General features: G+C 38.9%; 1 non-coding gene across 1 annotated transcript; it reads left to right on the top strand.

The window, feature by feature from the left end:
* The first annotated feature begins 483 nt into the window (after positions 1-483).
* LOC114038375 lies at positions 484-592 on the top strand. Its single transcript, XR_003568563.1, has one exon. It is a non-coding gene; the product is annotated as a U6 spliceosomal RNA (small nuclear RNA).
* The last annotated feature ends 7,404 nt before the right edge of the window (positions 593-7,996 follow it).

Genomic DNA, 7,996 nt, shown 5'->3' with positions numbered 1-7,996 from the left:
TTGTGAAATAAATATTTTGACAGTTTTAGAATGCTATAGACATGCAGATCATATTTGTATTACAATGCAAACATGAAGAAATGCCAACTAATAGAATTATTTGGTTGCCAGAAGCCAGCTTTCTTTAAGAGTCTACCATGTTGATATAACAGTTGGAACAACTACTGCTATTTATAGAGCATTTTAAAGATGCCGATACATTTTCAATGTGGTTGCCAGAGGAGCTAGTGACCACGGTTTTGCCCTCTTCAGTTTTAAGGAATCAGTACCGGCAAATGCTCATTGTCACCAGCACAGTGCCAGGCACATACTAAATACTCAATAAAAGTTTGTTGACTCATTGCTATGTGTTGTTTTCCCACATTAGAATGTAAGTTCTTCAAGAATAGAGATTGTTTTTTTCCTTGAGTTTATATTGCTAGAGCTAACATTGGTCCTTTGCTTTAAGTTGTTGGTAATAAACATTTAACAAATTGTTGACTTGTGCTCTTTTCCACAGCACACACACACAAAAATGGGAATAACACAAAGAAAATTAGCATGACCCCTGCTCAAGAATGACATGCAAATTTGTTAAATGTTCCATATTTAATAGCAACAACAACAATCTTCCAGATCCTGGGATTTTTAAATAGGACTTAGAAGAAACTCAGGGAGATCTAGTTAAAACGGTACCTGAAATGAATCCTATGGACATTGAAATTTTTAAGTGATAAATGCATTTACTTCTTTAACAGTTAAAAAACACAAGAGCAGCTCATTATCTATCAAAGCCATTACAGTGATGGACAGCTCTCACTGCAAAGAAGTAGTTTCTTCCTCACATCCTGGTACTATAGAAAGAAACCTAGATGTGGAGTAAGGAGAGATGTGGTGATGATTATGAATATGTTTTGCATGACTACACATGTATAACCTATATTGAATTGTTTGTCTTCTCAATGAGGGGGGTGGGGAGGGATGAAGGGAGGGAATTTGGAGCTCAAAGTTTTAAAAACGAATTTTAAAATTATTTTTACATGTAACTGGGGAAAAATAAAATACTAAATAAAAACTTGAAATAGGAGAGATGTGAGTTAATGGTCTCCTGTCACTTGCTAGTTAACACTTAACAAGAGATGGAAGTGAGTCAGAGCCTTTCTGAATCTCACCTCAGTTGCCTCCCCTCTATGTGGGATAGCTATCTCATGGGGTTCTTTGATGATTCAGTGCAATGTATTAAATGCCTTATACAACTTTAAGTAAAACATAAATGTTGACTTATATTTAGCCTAAATTTGCCTAACTGGAACTTTCCCCCCCTTTTCCATATGATAGCCCTTTAAATCCACTGGCCAATGTCGCCTTTCTCCCGATCCTTCTACCGTCTAGGTGAATCATCCCAGTTCTCACAGTGGCCCCTCAGCTGGTGTTGGTTCAAGGGTCCTGCCCCAACATCCTGGTTGTCCCTTCTTGATATTCTCTAACTTACCGATACTGAATTTCAAATGGAGCCCCCAGAACTGGACATGATTCTTAATCAGGGCAGAGTACAGTAGAATTGCCATGTTCTTGGTGGTGGGCACTATATATCTTTGAGTACAGTCCATGTTTGCATCAGCTTTCTTGGCTAGCATGTATTTCTTAGTTGCTTTCTCATAGCTTGCAGTCCTTTGAGGACCTCAGAGATTTTATTTAAACAAGCTTACCTGTCCTGTACCTACAAAAGTGATTGTTCAGAGGAATCATTTCATAGTGCTGGCCTCTGAGTTCCCTTCCATCTCTAGCATTACACTCATACAATGCTTTCTTTTGCAACTAAGGTGTCCAAAAAAACCCAAAAACTTGGACCCAGGTCTCTAGACTCCAAGATGATCCTCTTTCTCTACTAAGGCAGCCTTCATTCAAGATTAGACTTTGGTCCCTGGGAAATCATATCACATTTACTGTCTGCCATTCTCCAATTCAATTCAATACAATCCTATCCAATCTAATCAAATATGTATTTAACAAGCACCAACAAATAAATGAATTGATTTATACCTATATTCATAAGTATCCATCTATACCTGACAGATACGTACATATGTATACATAAAAATACACACATATATCTTTATACACCTTCTATATATGCATGTGTGTACATATATACGTGTAATGCATATGTGTATTTATTTCTGTTCCGTCATTTTCACTTGTGTTCAACTCTTCATGAACCCTTTTGAGATTTTCTTGGCAAAGATACTAGAATGGTTTGCTATTTCCTTCTCTAACTCACTTTTGTCAGTGAAGAAACTGAGATAAACAGAGTTAAATGATTAAGCCAGGGACACACAGCTAGTAAATGTCTGAGGCCAAATTTGAACTCAGGTCTTCCTGACTCCAAGCTCCATGCTCTATCCACTCTGCCACCTAGCTAACTGTGTATATGTGTATGTGTGCATATGCCTATACCCGCTTCATCAACTCACTATCTCACTCTCCACGTTGTCTTTTCCAAACCCTTTCATCTATCCTCCAACCTCTCCTGGCTGCCCCTGCTCCCACCCTTTCATCTAAGAACATTGCCTCATTTTTTTAAAGAAAAAATTGAGTCCATTTGCTATGAATTCCCTCTTTTCCCCTCTCTCTCATCTTCTATCATTCAGATGCCGTCTGCCACTATCTCCTCCTTCATGCCTCCTTAGTAAAGCATTCTATTTGCTGAAGTGATCCCATTCCACTCATTCTATCCAGTCTTCTCCAACAATTGCCCTCTCTGTCATTCCTACAGTATCACTTACTTTCAGTCTCTCCATCTGCTCATTCCCGACTGCCTACAAACATACCTGTATCTCTCTCCTCCTGAGAAAAAAAATCCTTACTCGCTCCTTCCATTCACACTAACTATAGTTGGTGACTTCCTTTTTCCTTTGTAGCTAATGTCCTCAAAAAGGTCATTTACAATTTGTGCATCAAATTCCTCTCGTCGCCCTCTCTTCTTAACCTCTTACAATTTGGCTTCCAATCTCACCATTCCACCAAAACTACTCTCTGCAAAGTTACCAATGATTTCTTAGTTGTAAATCCAATGCTTTTTTCTCAGTGTCTTTCTTCTTGATCTCTCAGAAGCCTTTGACACTCTTGATCACTCTTTCCTTCTGGATACTCTTTCCTCTCTAGGTTTTCAGGACACTACTATCTCTCGGCTCTCTATGATTATATACCTAATTATAATATAGGTATATACGAATACAAACATATGCCAATTAATCAACATTTCTTAAGTGCCTACTATGTTCCAGGTACTATGCTAAGCACTGGGAATACAAAAAAGGCAATATATATGTATATGTGTGTGTGTTTGTGTGTCTATATGTATATTTGTGTATGTATATATGTGTATATGTTATATATGTGTATATATGTTATATGTGTGTATATATACACATAAATATATACAAAGAAGCTACATACAGGATGAATGGGAAATAATTAATAGAGGGAAGATATTGAAATTAAGAGAGGTCAGGGAAAAGATAGGATTTTAGGTAGAACTTAAAGAAAATAAGGAAAGCCAGTAGTTGGGGTTCAGGAGGGAAAGCATTCTAGATGGAGCCTCATCCAGATCATAATCTCTAACCATAGATGTCCCTCAGCAGCTCTATCCTGAGTCTTCTCTCCTCCCTCTACACTACTTCACTTGGTGACTTCATCAGCTCTCATGGATTTAATTACCATCTCTATGCTGATGATTCTCAAGTCTACGTCTTCTGCCCCAGTCTCTCTGCTGACCTCCGATCTCACATCTCCAACTGTCTTTCAGGTATCCAAAATAGAAGATCCAGCAGACATCTTAAACTTTGCAAGTCAAAACACAACTCATTTTCTTTTCCCCTAAATCTTGCCACCCTCATATTCCCTATTACTGTCAAGGCTACCCCTATCCTCCTGGGCCCCTGGGCTCTCAGCCTGGGAGTCGTCCAGGACTCATCTTATACCTTCTATGTCCAAGCTGTTGTCAAGGCATTTCAATTTCACCTTTACACCACTTCTTGAGTATTTCTCCCTCTCTTCTCTGCCACACATACCCCTTTGGTTCAAGCCCTCATCACCTCATGCTTAGACTATTACAATAGCCTGATGGTGGGTCTTCCTACCTCAGGTCTCCCCACCTCCAATCCATGCTCCAATCAGCCACTAAAGTGATTTTCCTAAAGCGCAGTTATGAACATGTCACTCTCTCCCCCCAACTCAATTAACTCCAGTGGCTCTCTATCTCCTCCAGGATCAAATTCTACATGTTCTTCTTGGCATTCAAAGTCCTTCATAAACTAGTCTTCTCTTAACTTTCCAGTGTTCTTGTACCTTACTCTCTGCCACATACCCTTACATCTAGGGAAAGTGGCCTCTTGACTGTTCCACAAATAATACACTCCATCTCTTATCTCTGGCATTCTCTATGGCTTATCCCTCATATCTGAAATGCTTTCCCTCCTGCACCCCAACTACTGGCTTTCCTTATTTTCTTTAAGTTCTAACTAAAATCCTGTCTTCCCCCCTACCTCTCTTAATTTTAATATCTTCCCTCTATTAATTATTTCCTATTCATCCTGCATGTAGCTTCTTTGGATATATTTGTGTGTATATGTATATACACATATATAACATATATACATACATATATACACATATATATAAACATAGACATACAAACACACACATATACATATATATATTGCCTCTTTTTGTATTCCCAGTGCTTAGCATAGTACCTGGAACATAGTAGGTGCTTAATAAATGTCTATTAATTGGCATATGTTTGTATTTATATATACCTATATTATAATTATGTATATAATCATAGGCATATAATTTTTTGAGGGAGAACACTGGCAACTATGAGGGGCAGGGAAGTTTTCATAGGCAAGTAATATTAATCAATCAATCAAATAATTAAGAAATATTTATCTATTTTTGGCTAGGCAATGGGGTTAAGTGACTCACACAGCTAGTGTTATATGTCTGAGCCCAGATTTGAACTCAGGTCCTCCTGAATCCAGGGCCGCTGCTCTATCCACTGCGCCACCGAGCTGCCCCAGAAGTATTTATTAAGCACCTAGTATATACCAGGTACTGTGTTAGGAACCCAGAATACAAAGACAAAAAATTTTTCTACTGAGCCATATGAAAACAAAAGCCTTTGAGGGGAATAAGACCATTCCTAGGCCTAACCAAATGTTCTGTCTTCTGAATTACCTTCTTTAGAGTTGCTGTTTGAAAGGGCAGATGAATGTGTTGCTCTCTCCCTATAAGAACTCTATTCAATAATGCCATAAATGTTTCTTAAGGGCCTATTATGTCCATGGTCTGGGAACAATAATAGCTAGCCTTGCTATAGAGGTTCAATGTTTTCAAAGGACTCTATGTAAATTTTCTCATTTTAATTCAATTCAAGTCAATAAACATTTATAAAGTGCCTACAATGTTCCAGGCACTGAGCTAAGAGCTGGGGATACAAAAAGAGACAAAAAGATAGTCTTTGCCTTCATGGAGCTTACAATCTAATGGGGGAGACAAAATGTAAATAAATATCTAGGAAGCTATTTACCTGTGAACTAATCAACAGGAAATAAGAGAGGGAAGGCACTAACATTAAGAGGTGCTGTCTGTGGGAGCTGTGATCATTCTATCTTCACGAGAACCCTGGGAAGTAGTTGTTATTTGTATACCCATTTTACAAATGGGAAAACAAATCTATGGTGGTAAAATGACTTACCCAGGGTCTTATAGATAGTTCGCATTTAAAGCACTATTTGAACTCGCCATCCTCAATCCAGGTTCAGCCCTCTAGCCACTGTATTTCCTAATTGTCAAGAAGGTCCAGGGGCAGAGCCAAGATGGCATAGTGAAAGCAGTGACTTGCTTGAACTCTTCCCCAAACCCCTCCAAATACCTATAAAAGTGTCTCTAAACAAATTCTAGAGCAGCTGAACCCACAAAAAGACAGAACAAAACAAATTTCCAGCCCAAGACAACCTGGATGGTTGATTAGAAAGGTCTATTGTGCCAGACTGGGAGAGGAATGCAAGTTCAGTTTGGGCATGCAGGCAAAGACCAGGCCTCAGCAAACATGGAACAGGCCTCAGAGGACTGAATCATGGGCAACTGTGCCAGTTTCCAGACTTCTCAACCCACAAATGCCAAAGACATCTTAGAAGGTCAGTGGGAAAGGTCTGTTACTGTGGTGAGAGAGAAGCTTGGTCCCAGCCCCAGTCCCAGCACAGCCCCAGGGCAGCAGCTGCCTCCAGAGCTCTCAGCCCACAGACTGAGGGGGAAAAAGTGGCTGATCAGAGGGGTATTACAAGGATCTCTTTGCTGATGCTGAGGCAGGAATTCCTTGCTTTTCCTGTGCTTGGATCTGGTTTGCAGTCCTGGGTGATGGTCCTGGGGCAAGGAGGAGAACTGGTGTGGCAAAGCTTGTGGTGGCAGTGGAGAGGGAATCCTCCTCACAGTTCCAAGGCAGAAAAGAGTGTTTGTGGTCACTCATAGACCAGAGCACAGGCCAGGAAAGGAGTAAACACCTTGCCTTTTATTGTACTTCCTTAGAAGAAATGAAAATTTACAGGTCCCTAGAAGCATCTCTGAAAACAGGTGCACAAAGCCCCCGAAGTTTGGGACGGTGCATTCTCCACAATGGAAGCAGACCCCTACTTTAACAAAGAGTTTAAAACTTAAGTAATTGATTGGGAACATGAGCAAACTGTGCAAAAAAGGTCAGATCATAGAATCTTTGGTGACAAAGAAGATCAAAACATACGACCTGAAGAGGACAACAAAGTCAAAGATCCTACGTCCAAAGCCTCCAGGAAAACTATGAATCGGTCCCAGGTCTTGGAAGAGCTCAAAAAGGATTTTGAGAAGCAAGTAAGGGAAGTAGAGGAAAAACTGGGAAGGAAAATGAGAGTGATGCAAGAAAATCATGAAAAACAAGTCAACAACTTGCTAAAGGAGACCCAAAAAATACTGAAGAAAATAATACCTTAAAAATAGCCTAACACAAATGACAAAAGAAGTCCAAAAAGCCAATGAGGAGAAGAATGCCTTACAAAGCAGAATTTGCCAGATGGAAAACGAAGTCCAAAAACTCACTGAAGAAAATACTTCCTTAAAAATTAGAATGGAGCCATTGGAAGTCAGTGATTTTATGAGAAATCAAGGCATTGTAAAACAAAATCAAAAGAATGAAACAATAGAGGACAATGTGAAATATTTCATTGGAAAAAACAACTGACCTGAAAATAAATCCAGGAGAGATAATTTAAAAATTATTGGACTATCTGAAAGCCATGATTAAAAAAATAAAGCCTAGACATCATCTTATAAGAATTTATCAAGGAAAACTGCCCTGATATTCTAGAACCAGAGGGTAAAATAGAAATTGAAAGAATCTACCGATCACCTCTTGAAAGAGGTCCCCAAAGGAAAATTCCTAGGAATATTGTAGCCAAATTCTTGAGTTCCCAGGACAAGGAGAAACAATTCGTACTGTGGAAACAATCAGGATAACACAAAATTTAGCAGCTTCTACATTAAGGGACCAGAGAGCTTGGAATATAATATTCTGGAGGTCAAAGGAGATAGGATTACAGTGAAAAATCACCACCTACCCAGCAAAACTGAATGTAATCCTTCAGAGGAAAATGGACATTCAGTGAAATAGAGGATTTTCATGTATTCTTGATGAAAAGACCAAAGCTGAATAGAAAATTTGGTTTTCAAATACAAGACTCAAGAGAATCATGAAGAGGTAAACAAGAAAGAGAAATCATAAGGGATTTATTAAGGTTGAACTGTTTACATTTCTGCATGGAAAGATGATATTTGTAACTCATGAGACCTTTGTCAGTGTTAGGGTAGTTGGAGGGTAAAAATTATATGTATGTATAGATAGATAGACAGACAGACAGACAGACACATAGATAGACAGATAGATAGATAGATAGATAGATAGATAGATAGATAGATAGATAGA

This window comes from Vombatus ursinus, unplaced genomic scaffold (assembly GCF_900497805.2).
Source record: "Vombatus ursinus unplaced genomic scaffold, bare-nosed wombat genome assembly UNPS02010980.1, whole genome shotgun sequence".
Classification (NCBI taxonomy): domain Eukaryota; kingdom Metazoa; phylum Chordata; class Mammalia; order Diprotodontia; family Vombatidae; genus Vombatus; species Vombatus ursinus.
Note: the sequence above shows the minus strand (reverse complement) of the source record. Positions and strands in the feature narration are given on the sequence as shown.